At 37.6% G+C, this 17,780-nt stretch overlaps 1 pseudogene; it reads right to left on the minus strand.

The window, feature by feature from the left end:
- Positions 1–1,549: 1,549 nt before the first annotated feature.
- LOC121482693 lies at positions 1,550–17,144 on the minus strand (annotated as a pseudogene).
- Positions 17,145–17,780: the final 636 nt, after the last annotated feature.

Here is a 17,780-nt window from a genome sequence, read left to right on the forward strand (position 1 = left end):
TAAACTGTTCAGACTGCATTATTGTCTTCGTAAAAAAATCTCAAAAAATTAGCAATAACAAAAAAATGGGGACTCAAAAGCAATTAAAACAAAGTTACAGGATACAGGTTAATATATATAAATCAATTGCTTTCCTACATACCAGCAGTGAACAATTGTAATTTGGAATTTAAAACATAACACCATTTACATTAGTATGAAAAAAGGAAATACTTAGGTATAAATCTAACAATATATGTACAAGATCTATATGAGCAAAAGTACAAAACTGTGATGAAAGAAATTAAAGATTTATATAAATGGGAAGATATTCCATGTTCACAGATAGGAATATTCAATATTATTAACATGTTGGTTCTTCCTAAATGATCTACAGATTTAATGCAATGCAAGTAATAATCTCACCAATCTACTTGTGGATACTTACTGATTCTAAAGTTTCTATAGAAAAGCAAAGGACCAGAATAGCCCATATAATATTGAAGAAGATCAAAGTTGGAGAACTAACAATCCAACTTCGAGGCTCATTTGGTTTATTTCTTTTATTGAAGTATAATTAACACACTGTGTTATATTAGTTTCAGGTGTACAATATAATGAGTCAAGAATTCTATACATTTCTTGGTGCTCATCTTGATTGATGTGTGTACTTTATATATTTCACCATCCCTTTGCCGACTTCTCCTCTGGCAGCCACCAGTTTGTTCTCTATTTAAATGTCTGGGTTTTGTTGTTGTTGTTGTTGTTGTTGTTGTTTTGCTTTGTTGGTTAGTTTCTTTTCTTTAACAAGAGAACAAATCTACACCTGTATTTATTTACCTTTTTTTTAATTTTCGTAAGTTAGTAATTTTTTTATAAATTTAATTTTTATTGGAGTTCAATTTGCCAACATATAGAATAACACCCAGTGCTCATCCCATCAAGTGACCCCCTCAGTGCCCGTCACCCAGTCACCTCCACCCCCCACCCACCTCCCCTTCCACCACCCACAGTTCGTTTCCCAGAGTTAGGAGTCTCTCATGTTCTGTCTCCCTTTCTGATATTTCCCACCCATTTTTTTCTCCTTTCCCCTTTATTTCCTTTCACTATTTTTTAATAAATTTATTTTTTATTGGTGTTCAATTTACCAACATACAGAATAACACCCAGTGCTCATCCTGTCAAGTGCCCCCCCCCAGTGCCCGTCACCCATTCACCCCCACCCTCCGCCCTCCTCCCCTTCCACCACCCCTAGTTCGTTTCCCAGAGTTAGGAGTCTTTATGTTCTGTCTCCCTTTCTGATATTTCCCACACATTTCTTCTCCCTTCCCTTATATTCCCTTTCACTGTTATTTATATTCCCCAAATGAATGAGACCATATAATGTTTGTCCTTCTCTGACTGACTTACTTCACTCAGCATAATACCCTCCAGTTCCATCCACGTTGAAACAAATGGTGGGTATTTGTCATTTCTAATGGCTGAGTAATATTCCATTGTATACATAAACCACATCTCCTTTGTGAGACAAGATTCCATCAAAATCCTTTCACTATTTTTTATATTAAGTTTAAATCCTTGACGGATACAGCATCACACAGATTCTGTGGCCAATGGCTGTAACAGGAAGGCTCCTTCAGAATTTGGCATGAACCATGTCACTGTTTCCAGGAGCAGGAGTTACTTTTCCCCAGATCACTCTGGTTTTATTTGATTTGCCACCAGGAGTCACTGTGTTGTTCTTTACTTTGTATGCATAAGCACATCTCTTGCCTAGATAGAATTCAATTTTATCTCGAGCATAAACATCTACAATTTTAAGAAGAGCTGTGTGCTCCCTCTGGTTCTGGAGACCTCGCTTAGAGCCAGCAAAAATGGCCTTTGAGACATGTTGTTTCAGGAGCCTATTCCCAGCAGGCTCCCACAGGTTGGCAGAAAGAGAAGTTTTGTTTCTTTAATTCCACATATGAGTCAAATCATATGGTATTTATCTTTCTCTGACTGACTTATTTCACGTATCATAATACCACCTAGCTCCATCCATGTCATTACAAATGGAAAGATTTCATTCTTTTATTGGGTTGTTTCCATATCTTAGATATTATAAATAATGCTGCAATAAGCATAGGGGTTTATATATCTTTTTTAATCAGTGTTTTTGTTTTATCTGGGTAAATACCCAGTAGTGGAACTACTGGATCATATGGTAATTCCATTTTTAATTTTTTGAGAACCTCCATACTGTTTTCCACAGTGGCTACACCAAATTGCATTCCTACCAATAGGGCTCAAGGGTTCCTATTTCTCTGCATCCTTGGCAACACTTGTTATTTCTTGTGTTTTCAATTTTCACCATTCTGACTGTTGTAAAGTGATATCTCATTGTGGTTTTGATTTGCATTTCCCTGGTGTTCAGTGATGTTGAGTATCTTTTCATGTGTCTGTTGGCCATCTGTATGTCTTCTTTGGAAAAATGTCTACTCAGGTCAGGACTTATTTTAAAACTACAATAATCAAGACAGTGTGATATTGGTGAAATAATAGAGACATAGATCAGTGGAATATACTAAAGAGTCCAGAAACAGATCCAAACAAATATAGTCAATTGATCTTTGACAAAGAAGCAAAGGCAACACGATGGAGGAAAAATAAAGTCTTTTCAACAAATGGTGCCAAAAAATTAGATATCCACATGTAAAAAATAATGATTCTAGACACAGACCTTATACCTCTTACACTTTTCACAAGAATTAACACAAAATGGATCATAGGCCTAAATATAAAACACAAAACAATAAAATTCTAGAAGACAATATTGGAGAAAATCCAGGTGAACTTGAGTTTGGTAATAAATTTTTAGATGTAACTCCTTTTTTAAAAATATTTTATTAAAAAAATATTTTATTTATTTATTCATGAGAGGCACAGAGAGAGAAAGAGAGAAGCAGAGACATAGGCAGAGGGAGAAGCAGGCTTCTTACAGGGAGCCTGATGTGGGACTTGATTCCAGGACCCCGGGATCTCGCCCTGAGCCAAAGGCAGACGCTAAACCACTCAGCCATGCAGGCGTCCCTAGATGTAATTCTAAAAGCAGAATCCATAAAAGAAAAAAATCAATAAGTTGGACTTCATTAAAACTAAAGCCTCCTGCTCTGGGAAAGACAATGTTAGCAGAATGGAAAAAAAATCCACAAATTGGGATACAATATTTTCAAAACACATAACTGATAAAAGACATGTATCCAAAATATTTGAAGAACTCTTAAGACTCACCAGTATGGAAACAAACAACCCAATTAAGATGTGGGTGAAATATCTAAACAGACACCTCAACAAAGAGATACACATATGGCAAATAAGCTGTGTAAAGATGCTCAACACCATATGTTAGGGATTTGCAAGTTAAAACAATGAGATACTATTACACACCTATTAGAATGGCTAAAATCCAAAACACTGACAACACAAATGCTGACAAGGATGTAGAACAGTAGGAACTCTCTTTCACTGCTGGTGGGAATGCAAATGGTACAGTCACTTTGGAAGACAGCTTGGCAGTTTCTTACAAAACTAAGCATATTCTTACCATATAACATTTGTACTCTTTTTTTTTAAATTTATTTATGATAGTCATACAGAGAGAGAGAGGCAGAGACACAGGCAGAGGGAGAAGCAGGCTCCTTGCGCCAGGACCCCGACTTGGGATTCAATCCCGGGTCTCCAGGATCGCGCCCTGGGCCAAAGGCAGGCGCTAAACCGCTGCGCCACCCAGGGATCCCCCATTTGTACTCTTTTTGTACCCAAACGGGTACAATCATTTGTACCCAATTGATTTGAAATCTTAAATGCAGACAAAAACGGTACACAAGTATTTATAGCAGCCTTATCAACAAATGCTCCCAAATTTCCAGGAACCAAGTTGTTCTTCAATAGCTGGACGGCTAAACAAACTGAGGTACATCTATATAGTAGAATATTATTCAGCAATAGAGTGAAATGAGCTATTAAACCACAAAAAGAAATGGAGGAGCATTAAATTCATATTGCTAAGTGAAAAAAAGCAAATCTTTAAAAGGTACTGTATTATTCTCACTATATGGCATTCTGTAATGGCAAAACTATATAGACAGTAAAAAGATCAGTGATCACCAGGGATTGAGGGGTGAGAAGCAAAGGGATAAATAGGTGGAGCACAGGGATTTTTACAACAGTGAAACTATTTTGCATGATACTACAATGGTGGCTACATGATGTTATGAGTTTGTCAAAACCCACAGACCTGCAGAATACCAAGTGTGAATCTTAATATAAAATAAAAGTACATTGAACATCACTGTAATAGCCCTGATTGCATTTCTATTTTCATAAGATAGAGTTCCATAAGTAAACTCAGTCAATGTATGGTTATATTTAAGATGCTTGTTACAAATGAATCAATTTCCTAAAGTGTTTGCTCACACCAGTGACCAGTGTGACATCTTAGAGTCTCACAGTAGATTTTACATTTATCAGTCTGGCTCTTCCCTAATCCTGGCAAGTCAACTCACAAAAGAGTAAATGTTGGTCATAAGAAAGAGAAGACTTGAGGATACAGACAGATTAGCTAAAGGCATCACTCTTGGGAAACAAGAGTAGTAGTTATTTGTCACTTCTTGGCTGCTCAGCATCCAAGCCCATTTGAACACTTAGCTGTACCAAGACAATGAATAATTTTCTTCCCCTATCTTTGTTAAGTTAAATTTATCAGTAAAAAAACCCCAATAACTTAGTATATATATATATAAAATAGCAGACCCTTATTGTGTTTATCAGTTGTTTGTGCATTTCATTGCTGAGATGTATTCCACTGTATGAGTGTAACAGTTCTTTTATCTTTTAACCAATTGATGGGCATTTGGATTGTTTCCAGTTTGGGGCTATTTTGAATAATGCTGACATAAATAATTACATACAAGTCTTTGTTGATCAATCTTGAAAGGGTTATGCTAAGTGGAAAAAACCTCAGATACTGTAAAATTTTATTTATATGATATTACAGAAGAGGCAAAATCACAGTGACAAAAGTCTGATCCACAGGGAAGAGATAAATTGAAAAGAGCACAAGAAAACTTGGGAGGTTATGAAAATGTCCTATATCTTGATTTTGGTATGAGTCACATAATTATATTAATTTATTGAAGCTCATCAAATTGTACACTTAAATTTGGTGAAACTTATTGCATGTAAGCTATACCTTAGTAAAACCAACTAAAAAATGAAAAAAAAAAACAATAATTCTCAAGGACAGCACAGTCCAATCTATCAACTGCAGGATAGCCCCTGCCACACTGTTAGTTCATTATACTATGCAGAGAAGTGTTAGTTCCTTCTCTTCATCTCCTAATTCCTTCTTCCCTTTCAGATTTTTTTAGCTGATTGTGAGTGGAAAATAACGTGACTGCTGAGCCATACACTTCTTTCTGGCCTTTCCCTCAACTACAGAAAGATACAACTGAAGCCTTCAAAATAATGTTTATAATGACTAAATTCTAAGTCAAGGATGTTTCTAATTCACAGTCTCCATCTGGCAGGACTGAAGGGGATGGTTTTATACTTTCAATTGTGTAGTGTTTATGGTTGTATCCATGGTGCCTATCATAGTGCCTGGAGTAGTAAACATTCCATAAATATTTATTGTCTGAAAAAATAGAGTTAAACGGCTCATTCTGTTTTAAGTGTTCTATTGAAAAACTATTTAAGCTTGAAAAGAAAACCTCCTTAACTGCAATACAATCCATAATCACAGGCTTTAGAAATCGTAGTACATGGTGCAGTCTCTAGCCAGATATCCCCATCAGGATCAAGCCACTCTTTCCCCCATTTGCAGGAGTGGGGTCTTCTAATGGCTCACAGCCACATCCCTCTCTGGGATTTGACCTAGACCTAAAAAAGCCACCTTGCCCAAAATTATGGCCCCTCCCTGGCTGCAGTCAGCAGCCAGAGGGCTTCCAAGGCAGCATATAAAAAAACTCTGCAGCTAGAGGGCAGACTTAATTATAAAAGGGGAGGAGCTAGAGAAGCTGGAATTCTTGACACTATATCAAAGGGCAATCACAAGGAAGAAAAGGGACTCTGATTCTGGAGATAAGGACATCTGCATCAATATACTTGAAATTATTCAGTCCTCAGATTCCCTTGAACCCACCAGGGGTCCACTGCTCTCTGTTAAAGTAGCATTCACCCTTATTCAGCCATAAAGAACGAAATCTTGCCATTTGCAACATGGATGGAGCTAGAGGGTATTATGTAAAGTGAAATAAGTCATACAGAGAAAGACAAACACCATGTGATTTCACTTACATGTGCAATCTAAAAAACAAAATGAACAAACAAACAGAAACAGATTCACAGATCCAGAGAACAAACCGGTAGTTGCCAGAGCAGGGGTGGGGGTGGGGTTCAGGAACAGGTGAAATACATGAAGGGTGTTAAGAGATACAAACTTCTAGTTATAAAATAAGCCATAATGATTTAAATGAAGTACAGCATAGGGAATATAGTCAATAATACTATTATAACTTTGCATGGTGACAGATGATAACTATACCTATCATGGTTATCATTTCATAATATACAAAAATATTGAATCATCTTGCATATCTAAAACTAATATAATATTGTATGTCAATTATAATCCAATAAAAATAAAATAGTATTTACCCTTTGCTTAAAGACAATGCACAGGCCTCTGCCTTGCAAGGCAATTCAGGATCCTCTCTCAATTCCCACCTCCCTTTCCGGCCAACATGTGTCTTTAACTAAGGTAAAGTCACAACATAACCTGGCTGGGGAAAGTATTGATCTGGCCAAAAGAAGGAAAAGTAACTATACACTGAATGAAACAGAGGATCTAGCAGGAGATATATATATGGGGCTAGACCCTGAAGACACTGAATCAAGGAGAACAGAATATAGTTGGAAGTGGTGAGTTTATCAATATGGGAGAAATACCCCATTATGAAGGATTTAATAATCTAGCAAAAGCAGGGGAAAGTGATGACATGCTACTAGGATGGCTTCTGGAAACATGGAAAAAGTGACCACTCTAACTGAAAAATACATGCCAGGATTGCCATGGTAGATGGTAGGGGAAGGAATCAAAAAGCTCGAGAATCAGGCATGCTAGAGTAGATTTACTATATAAGGCCAGAAAACTCAGTAACTCATTATATTTTGCAGAAAGGTCCAAAGGATAATCTATCTACCAAAACAATCTGCAGCAATGGAACTAGCAGTTTTGAAAAACTTACAGGGTGACTATATTCATTTCATAATTCTCTGTAACAAATAGCCATAAGCTTAGTGCTCAAAACAATACACATTTATTCAACCACAGTTTCCATGGGTTAGGAATCAAGACATGGTTCAAATGGGTCCTCTGCTTCAGGACCTCTCACAGGGTACAATCAAGGTGCCAACCAGGCAGCATTCCTTCCTGGGGCTCAAGATTTTCTCCAAGCTTGCATTTCTTCCTTGGAGGATTTTATTCCAAGCTTGCATGGTTGTTGGAAAAATTCATCTCTTGTAAAAAAGCAAGATCTTCTTACTATCAACTAGAGACCATCCTGAGGTGAGAGAGGCTGTCTCTCCATATAAAGTTTATAATCAGTTTGTTGGTATCCATAAAATAACTTGCTGGGATTTTGAGTGGGATTGCATTAAATCTACAGATCAAATTGGGAAGAAATGACATCTTGATAATATTCTGTATTCCTACCCATGAATATGGTATATCTATTTAATTCATCAGAGTTTTGCAGTTTTGCAGTTTTCCTCCTTTAAATCTTGTACGTATTTGGTTAGATTTACATTTAAGTATTTCATTCATTTGGATGCTAATGTTTTCGGTGCTAGCATTGTTTTAATTTGAAGCTCCACTTGTACATTGTTGGCAAAGAGGAAATTATATTAACCTTGTATCCTGCAGCCTTGCTGTAATTGCTTATTAATTTCATAAGCTTTTTGTCAATTCTTTCGGATTTTCTACATAGTTATATCATCTGAAAACAAAGAGTTTTACATACACACACACACACATATTTCATTTTCTTGCCTTATTGAATTAGCAAGGACTTCAGTATGATGTTGAAAAGGAGTGGTAAGTGGGTACACCCTTGCTTTGTACCTATCTTATTGGGAAAACTTCCAGTTTCCCACTATTAATTATGATGTTAGCTGTAGGTTTTTTGTAGATATTCTTTATCAAGTTTAGAAAGTTCCCCTCTATTTCTAATTTTCTGAGAGTTTTTATCATGAATGAGTGTTGGATTTTGTCAAATGCTTTCTCTGCATCTAATTAATAAAAACCATATGATTTTTCTTTCTTTTAGCCTGTTGATGTGATAGATTACATTAATTAATTTTTTTTAAAGATTTTATTTATTTATTCATGATAGTCAGAGAGAGAGAGAGAGAGAGAGGGGCAGAGACACAAGCAGAGGGAGAAGCAGGCTCCATGCACCGGGAGCCTGACGTGGGATTCGATCCTGGGTCTCCAGGATCGCACCCTGGGCCAAAGGCAGGCGCCAAACCACTGTGCCACCCAGGGATCCCAGATTACATTAATTAATTTTTAAATACTGAACCAGCCTTGCATACCTGGGATAAATCTCATTTTGTCATGTATAATTCTTTTTATGTAATTTAAAAATTTTGATTTGCTAATGTTTTGTTGAGGACTTTTGCATCTATGTTCATGGGAGGTATTAGCCCCTAGTTTTCTTTTCTGGTAATGTCTTTGTCTGGCTTTGGTGTTAGAGTAACACTGGCCTCATAGAATGAGTTAAGAAGTATCCCCTCTGCTTCCATCTTCTGAAAGAGACTATAGATAAGTGGTATCATTTCTTCCTTAACTATCTGGTAAAACTCACCAGTAAGATTATCTGGATGCAGTGATTTCACTTTTGGAAGGTTATTAATTATTGATTCAATTTCTTTAACATACATAGGCCTATTCAGATTGCCTATTTTTTCCACTGTGAGAGTCTGAAGATTCCATCATTCAAGGAATTGGTCCATTTCACCTGGTTGACAAATTTGTGAGCACTGAGTTGTTCACAGTATTCATTATTATCCTTTTAATTTCCATGGTTTCTATAATGATGTCTTTCTTCTCTTTCATTTCTGATATTAGTAATCTGTATTATCTTTCTTTTTTTTATAAGTGGCCTGGCTAGAGGCTTATTGACTTTATTGATCTTTACGAGGATCCAGCATTTGGTTTCATTGATTTTTCTCTATTAATTGTCTGTTTCAAATGTTACTGGTCATTGCTATAATTTTTTAAACTGAGCACTCCCTCATTCTCCAGAAAGAGACAGAAGTAAAACTGAGATTCACAAATGATTAAACACAACAGTAAAATCTGCAGTGCCTTTTTCATAAGCCTAGCAGATGTTTTGCTGAAATATTCTTGTTTCTATGGCCTGCTGAGATAAAAGTTTCTAGATCCTATAATCGTACAATGAGGAAAATAGCCATAGCAACTCAATAAAGTTGTTGTTTAACATAGAATACATATAAAGCACAAGACGTAGTGCCAGATATATACAGGAACTCAGTAAATAGTTGTCATTAACTTCAACTTGACATTTTGGTAGAGGAATGCTTCAGACCAGGCTCCTATTGAGTTTGGAGACAAGAAATCAGTTACATAAACAAAACGTTTCTGTTCTTCAATCTTCTTGTGCTTTTTAGAATAAAAAAGGGGTTTTAAATTTTTCTTTATAGTAATATTTTCACTACCTTGTCTATCTATACTTAATCTTGTATTGAACTTATGATAGATTCAAGAAATGTCTAATAAGAACATGAGACCTGGGCAGCACGGTGGCTCAGTGGTTTAGCACTGCCTTCAGCCCAGGGCCTGATCCTGGGGAGCCGGGATCAAGTCCCACATCGGGCTTCCTGCATGGAGCCTGCTTCTTCCTCTGCCTGTGTCTCTGCCTCTGTGTGTGTGTGTGTGTGTGTGTATGTGTGTGTGTGTGTGTCATGAATAAATAAATAAAATCTTTAAAAAAAGAACATGAGACTTTAATTATAAAACATCTAGTTTTGGGCAGCCCTGGTGGTACAGCGGTTTAGCACTGCCTGCAGTCCAGGGTGTGATCCTGGAGACCCTGGATCGAGTCCCACGTCAGGCTCTCTGCATGGTGCCTGCTTCTCCTTCTGCCTGTGTCTCTGCCTCTCTCTCTCTCTCTCTGTCTCTATGAATAAATAAAAAAAAGTTTTTAAATAAATAAATTAAATAAAATAAAACATCTAGTTTTATGTGTACTTTATATAATTGTCATTTACTCTTGGATCTGCAGAACTTTTCTTTTCTTCTGCTTACTTTGGATTTAATTTGCTCTTTTTCTAGTTTCCTAAGGTGAAAATTTAGATTATTGATTTCAGACCTTTCTTCTTTTTAAAATATGTATTCAATGCTAGAAATCTCCCTCTAGGAACTGCTCTCACTACATCCCACAAATTTTGATAAATTGTGTCTTATTTTAGGGGCACCTGGGTGGCACAGTTGGTTGAGCGTCCAACTCTTGGTTTTGCCTCAGGTCATGATCCCAGGGATGTGGGACTGAGCCCCACATTGCGCACTGCAGTGAGTGGGGAGTCTGCTTGAGATTCTCTCTCTCCCTCTGCCCCTCCCCCCACTCTCTCAAATAAGTGAATAAATCTTTCAAAAATGCATCTTCATTTTAATTTAATTCAAGATATTTTTAAATTTTTCTTTAGATTTCTTTGACCTAGATGTTTTTAGATGTTTGATTTATCTCCACATATTTGGGTATTTTTCAGTTGTCCTATTGCTATCAATTTCATTGTGCCAGTTTAATTCCATTGTGCTCAGAGAGCAGATATTGTAAAATTTCTACTCTTTTAAATTTGTTAGGATGTATGTTATGGCCCTGGAATGACTTTCCAAGGGTAAAGTTGAAACTAGAGCTTGGAGTTGACACTCTAAATCACTGACCATTAAATGGTGCTGTATTACCAAAAGGTAGAATTGATGAGTCTAGGAACCAATGGGTGATATTAGGAATGGCTCTGCTAATAATTACTTCCTGTGACCCACTAAGAAATTTGCGCTTCCCATCCCTGAAATTTCTTTATTCTAGTTCTAGGGGGTCTTGGCTTCTATATAAGGAATGCTTTCACCAAGGTAATAGTAACACTACTACTAAACTTAAAATTTATGATGCTGCAGTTTCTTTGAGTCTTTCATACTAAGAGCAACAGGTACAAAAAGAACTCAGCATCACAATAGGGGTAATTTAACCTGATAATCAGTATGAGATTGGGCTGCTATTAAATAATGGGGGCAGAGAAGAATATGCTCAGCACCCGGTAATCCAATGATGTGTCTTTTGCTGCTACTTTACCCAATTATGATAAATAGACAAGCATAACAGCCAAGAGGCTTAAAGATAAGTTTCTTTTTTTTTTTTTTTTTTAAATCTTTTTTTTTTAAATTTATTTATTTGTTTATGATAGTCACAGAGAGAGAGAGGCAGAGACACAGGCAGAGGGAGAAGCAGGCTCCATGCACCGGGAGCCCGATGTGGGATTCGATCCCGGGTCTCCAGGATCACGCCCCGGGCCAAAGGCAGGCGCCAAACCACTGCGCCACCCAGGGATCCCTAAAGATAAGTTTCTGCATCACACCTCCAAGAAAGACATCTAGTCCAGAATACATGCTTAGTCTAAGGAAATCTAGAATGGGTAATGGAAGATGGAAAAAATGAATATCAGTTGTATTTCTGAGATAAATTACAGCAGCAGGGACTATTTATTAGACCACTAACCTTCCTTTTGTAAGTTTTCCCAGGAAAATAGACCAATTAGAATCTAGGAAAGGCTATTCTAATATCAAGTGAACATGCAGTAAGTGGATCTGGATGGGAAAAGGGGTGGATTGTAGTGGATGGAGTGATGTTCTGCTTATAGCCCCCCTTTAATGCACTCATTTTCATAGGTTCCAGGATGGCTAGCTGCTGCAGGCTCAATGTGAGACCCTATCTGGGACTAGCCCTTGGCTAAAGAGAACCACTTTGTTCACAGTTATGGCCCCTTCTTAAGGGCAAAGTATACACAATGAGTAGTCAGTGTAGGAATAAAAAGGTCCAATTCCTTTGTCTCAATTAAAGACTGTTCTGAAGAGTCATCCAAGTTCTATAGTTCCCTGTGGGGTTGGCTCTGTTGCGACTGCACTGTGCTTCACCTTCTTGCTGTGCCCAATTCTGCTTTATTCAGTCTTCCATAGATGTTGAACCTGGGAGCATTCAATAAACATCCGACATAAAATATTTACTTCTGAGTCTGGTTTTCAGGAGAATCTGACCTAAAATAGACATCAAGTAAGAAAAATTATGTGTGTGTATAATATATGCATATATACACACATATACGAAGTCTATAACATATACATGTGTGATGGTTAATTTTATGTGTCAATTTGTGGACCACATGGTACCGAGGTATTTGGTCAAACTTTCTGAGTATTTCTGTGAGGATCTTTTTAGATGAGGTTAACATTTGAATTGGGAGACTGAGTAAAGCATGTTGTCCTCCCTAATGTGATTGGCCCTCATCCAGTCAATTGAAGACCTAAATAGAACAAAAAGGCTAAGTAAGAAGGAATTTTGCTGCCTGAGTGGTTTGAGCTGGGACATTGGCTTTTTTTCCTGCCTTTGAAAGTGAACTGAAAAATTGATTCTTCCTGAGTCTCAGGCCTGCTGAGCTTTGGACAAGAACTATGCCATTGGTTCTCCTGATTCTCATTCCTTTGGTATAGACTCTAACTATAACACCAGTTCTCCTAGGTCTCCAGCCTGCCAACTGCATATCCTGAGGCTTTTCAACCTCCATAATCATGTGATCCAATACCTTATAATAAAATATTATACACACGCAAAACACACAAGTACAAACATACATATACACATATCCTACTGGTTCTGTTTCTGTGGAGAATAACTAATATGTACATATATTTTAACACATATATGCAAGTGTGTGTATATACATATGGTCAATTGCTATTTGACTACTTATGATGAATAAATATGTAAATCAGAGAAAATATAACATAAATCAAATATCAAATATATATAAAAGCCCAATGAGTTTTTAAAACATAATTCTCTTTCCACTGAAATATTGGTCTCATTAATTTCAAAAATGGATTGTAATTCTCATAATAGCAGCTACTGGGACACCTGAGTGGCTCAGCGGTTGAACATCTGCCTTCAGCCCAGGGCCTGATCCTGGGTCTGGGGATTGAGTCCCGCATCAGGCTCCCTGTGAGCAGCCTGCTTCTCCCTCTATGTCTCTGCCTCTGTGTCTCTCATGAATAAATAAATAAAATATTTAAAAAGCAATAGCAGCTATTATTTAGCTGTTACCACTTCTCAACCTTTGTAATAAATTTTTATTAAATCTTGCTCTTATGGAAATATATTGTTCAATTCGTAATTGACTATTCCATTCTGTATTTCCAGAAGATAAGGATTCTGTCATTAAAAATTACCATTGTGCCACTATATCCTAGGAAAAAAGTAATAATTCTTTATCATCATGAAATACCACTTCAAACTCCTTAGTGTCTTCTATTTTTTAATGTATTTGTTTGAATCAGGATCAAGTTCCATATATTGAGATTGGTTTGCATATATCTGAAATCTTTTATAATCTATAGTTTGCCTTTCTATCCTTTCCCTCTCTTTTTTAAAGATTTTATTTATTTATTCATGAGAGAGAGAGAGAGAGAGAGAGGCAGAGACACAGGCAGAGGGAGAAGCAGGCTCCCTGCAGGGAGTGCAACGTGGGACTTGATTCCCGGTCTCCAGGATCACGCCCTGGGCCAAAGGCAGGCGCTCAACCGCTGAGCCACCCAGGCTTCCCCTTTCCCTCTTTTTTTTTTTTTTAATATCTTATTTATTTATTCATGACAGACACACACAGATAGAGAGGCAGAGACACAGGCAGAGGGAGAAGCAGGCTCCATGCAGGGGGCCCAATGTGGGACTCAATCCCGGGACTCTGGGGTCATGCCCTGGGCTGAAGGCAGATGCTCAACGCTGAGCCACCTAGGCGTCCCTCTTTCCCTTTTTTAATAGAAAACTGGATTGTTTTCTGTGGTAGGCTGAAAAATACCTCCTCTCAAAGATATGCACATCCTAATCTGTGGAAACCTAGAATGTAAGCTTGTATGGCAAACGGAGGGGGTGTAGATATTGTTAAATTAAGGATTCTGCAAAAGGGAGATTATCCTAGATTATCTGGGCAATCCCTATGTGCAATCACAAAGGTCTTTACAAGTGAGAGGCAGAGAGAGGTTTACACCTCTCATACATAAAAAGAATCCAATATGATCAGGGGCACAGAGATGTAGTGCCCCTGAAGTGGGCCACAAAACAAGGAATGCTGGCAGCCACCAGAAGATGGAGGAGACAAGGAACAGATTCTTTTCTAGGAGCTTTGGGGAGAAGGTGGCCCTGCTGACACTCTGATTTCAGACTAGTGATTCTTATTTCAAACTTCTGGCCTTCAGAATTGCAAGAGAATAAATTTCTGCTTTTTAAAAAAGATTTTATTTATTCATGAGAGACACACACACAGAGAGAGGCAGAGACACAGGCAGAGGGAGAAGCAGGTTCCATGCAGGGAGCCGGATGTGGGACTCGATCCCAGGACCCCGGGGTTAACCTCCTGAGCTGAAGGCAGACGCTCAACCACTGAACCAGCCAGACGCCCAATTTCTGCTTTTTTAATACTACAATTATCCAGACTTTTGTTACAGCAGCCACAGGAAACTAGCATAATTTCCCTGAACAACTTTCGACTGTCTGGGTTTTGCTGATTTCATCTATTTGATTTTCATTAATATGTTCTTCTGTCTTCTGTATTTCCTGTTCATTGGTATTTCTTTCACAAGAGGATTTTATAGGAGCTTTGTGTACTGCTATGTGAGGGCATATTCTCTCAGGTTGTTTCTCTTTTGTAATTTTTTAGCACCTACTGTTAAATGTTGCCTAGATCCATTTATTCATTAAAGATGACCAAATAGTTAAAATCCCTGTGATAAGTACCTTATATATAATCCTCAATCTTAGCAACAACCTTGTATTTTGGTATTATATGATCAGAAAACTAATAAACAAATTTTGAAAGCAGAGGATTAAAATCCAAAGTCTGAAGTATGTCTATAATGCTTCAGTTTTATCAGGAAGCTTGAGTGAAACAGAGGTGAGATTTAGACATGTTTAGATGACAGCACCCCCACCACTGTCCTCAGTATCTATATTATCCACTGATTTAGATGGAAACTAGGAGTCTCTATGGGAAAAAAAAAAAACATTTCTCAAAAAAAAAGGAAAAACATTTCTCATGTAGATGTTATAAATAAAATATGTGCATTAGAGATCCTTAGACTTTAATATATTTTTTAAAGGCTGTCTTAACCCAGTTTTGAGGCCCTGGCTAGATGCCAGTTCCCCTTCTTGAACAGCTAATTAAGTCTATATCCCAACTACTTTGCTTCTACACTCTAGGCTACTATGTATCTGCCCTAACTGCCCCAAGGGCCAGGTACCAGACAACTAGGAAAAGCCCCCAGGAATACAAGAATTTATTCAAATTAGCCAATCCACAGGGAGCCCACAAAACGTAGCTAGCCCTATCCCACTTGTGATACATAAGCTGCCCTCTATAGCTCCAAGCTTGCTGTTACCCTATCCCCAAATACAACCTGCTGTGTGGCCCTGCCTGGCAGCCTTTTCTCATTCAGAGCTATAATAACAGAAGTCTGCCTTTCATCTATCCCAGCATCAGTGCGTTGTGTCCCACTATCAAAAGAATTTTTAAATCTTGTAAAAAAGACTATTCTAGCTTTACATAGAAATGATAAAGTTAGGTCATTCTTTGACTTGCTTTTCTTTTTTAATCACCCATAACTTTGCAAAGACCATTAAAAGTATTTTTTAAATCTCACAGCTATTATTTTATTTTGATCTTTTTCTTTGCACTAATCCACTGAGGAAAGCAGAATAAGGATTATTGTTTCTATTTTATAATTGAGAAACTAAGACTTCAAACAGCAAAGTGACTTGCTCAAAATCAAGCAGTTAATAATAGATAGAACTGGGAATTACATCCAGATATTGTAATTCCAAGTCACTGTTCCATCACGTTATTTCCAATAATCATCTACCCATCCCCCTATCCATCCATTTATCCATCCATCCAACATTTATTGAGTATATACTCTAAACCAGGTAGACACTAGGCTTTGGGGGGTACAGAGATGAATCTGGCACAATCTCTGTACCAAAAGGATCATAAGAAACAGATATAGAAAAGAAAATTATAATAAAATACATTAGGTTCTATTAGGAAGTATTTGGGGTCACAGATCGGGGTCTTTACCCCAAGTCAAAGGAAACTTTTCTATTACCATTCAAGACTGAACATGTCACAGTTATGTGACAGAGAGAGCAACACTCAATTCATTTCCCAAAACATTTCATACTAACCATGCTAGGCACTCAGCTTCAAAGACTACCACCAAAGCTCCTTCCTTCAAAGAGTATATTAGTTACAAGGGGAGATGAGGATGTAAAGAAACATGTTACAAGAAAGCACGCTAAGTTCAATGACATAGGAATGTACATGTTATAGTTGGGCCACAAAAAAGGGATGAAAAACTCTACCTAGGAGAAAAGAATCACAGCCTCCCAGCATTAATGACTGGGGTGATAGCCTGAAGAATGAGTAAGGGCCCACTGCCAGGACTGTGGGAGAAAAGGCATACAGGAGAAAAAGGATATTTAAAAGCAAACTTAAGTATACATACATAAATACAAAGAACTGCTAGCCAGTGAGAGTACCATTCCACACCACACTAACTGCATGTAGATCGCACTCTATAAATAGCAAAATGGTGTAACAAGTACTTTTAGCTCTTGGCATAGGTCTTTGACAACCTCCTCAGAGATTCCCCTGGTAAAAGTTTGATTAGATTCACTGTCGATGGCCTACCTCTTTAAGGCCACATGGGATTCCCTACCAAGGTTGGTACACTTGTCACTTGGTAAGGCATGATACCACTCAGCTATTCTCTTTCGTGACATGAACACAAGGAAAGAACTAAACAAGTCACAATACGATTTTGGAAACAGCAGTACAAATGATGATTTGAAAAGCAATGTACACGTTTCCAGATCACAACCCAGGTAATTCAAATTTCTAGAGAGGTAAAAAGCCAAACCCTCAGCTCAGGTTCATTTTACAACATTATCACTCCAATCTTTTTCTTGTCAGTGGCCCTGACCTTGACTCACTCTCTCATTGGTGCACACTGCCTGATAGGACTATGAATCATGTTAGGAATCAGATGGGTCCAAAGGGAACACTGCCATTTCTCATAAAAGTCATTTGGGAAGCACATGTACAATGACCGTAACATTAATGCTAAGGGGTGGGGAACACTTTTTTTCACATAAAGACCAAGTTTCCTCAGGCACAAGAAAAATCCCTCCAGTTATGTAAATGATGTAGGACTTCAAAAAAAGGACAAGTTATAAAGGGACAAGGGGAGTTGGGAAGTGTATGATATGTGCAGACATATAATGAATAAGTATGATTGAAAGTGGACTTTGATGTTTTTGCCCTCTAACTACTTCAGCGTCCTGATTTTCATACAGCACACACATATTCCTGTCACTCATTCTAGAGATTTTCAAAAGCATTCTTTTTTTTCTTTCAAA

The sequence above is a fragment of the Vulpes lagopus genome, chromosome X (genome assembly GCF_018345385.1).
Source record: "Vulpes lagopus strain Blue_001 chromosome X, ASM1834538v1, whole genome shotgun sequence".
Taxonomy (NCBI): domain Eukaryota; kingdom Metazoa; phylum Chordata; class Mammalia; order Carnivora; family Canidae; genus Vulpes; species Vulpes lagopus.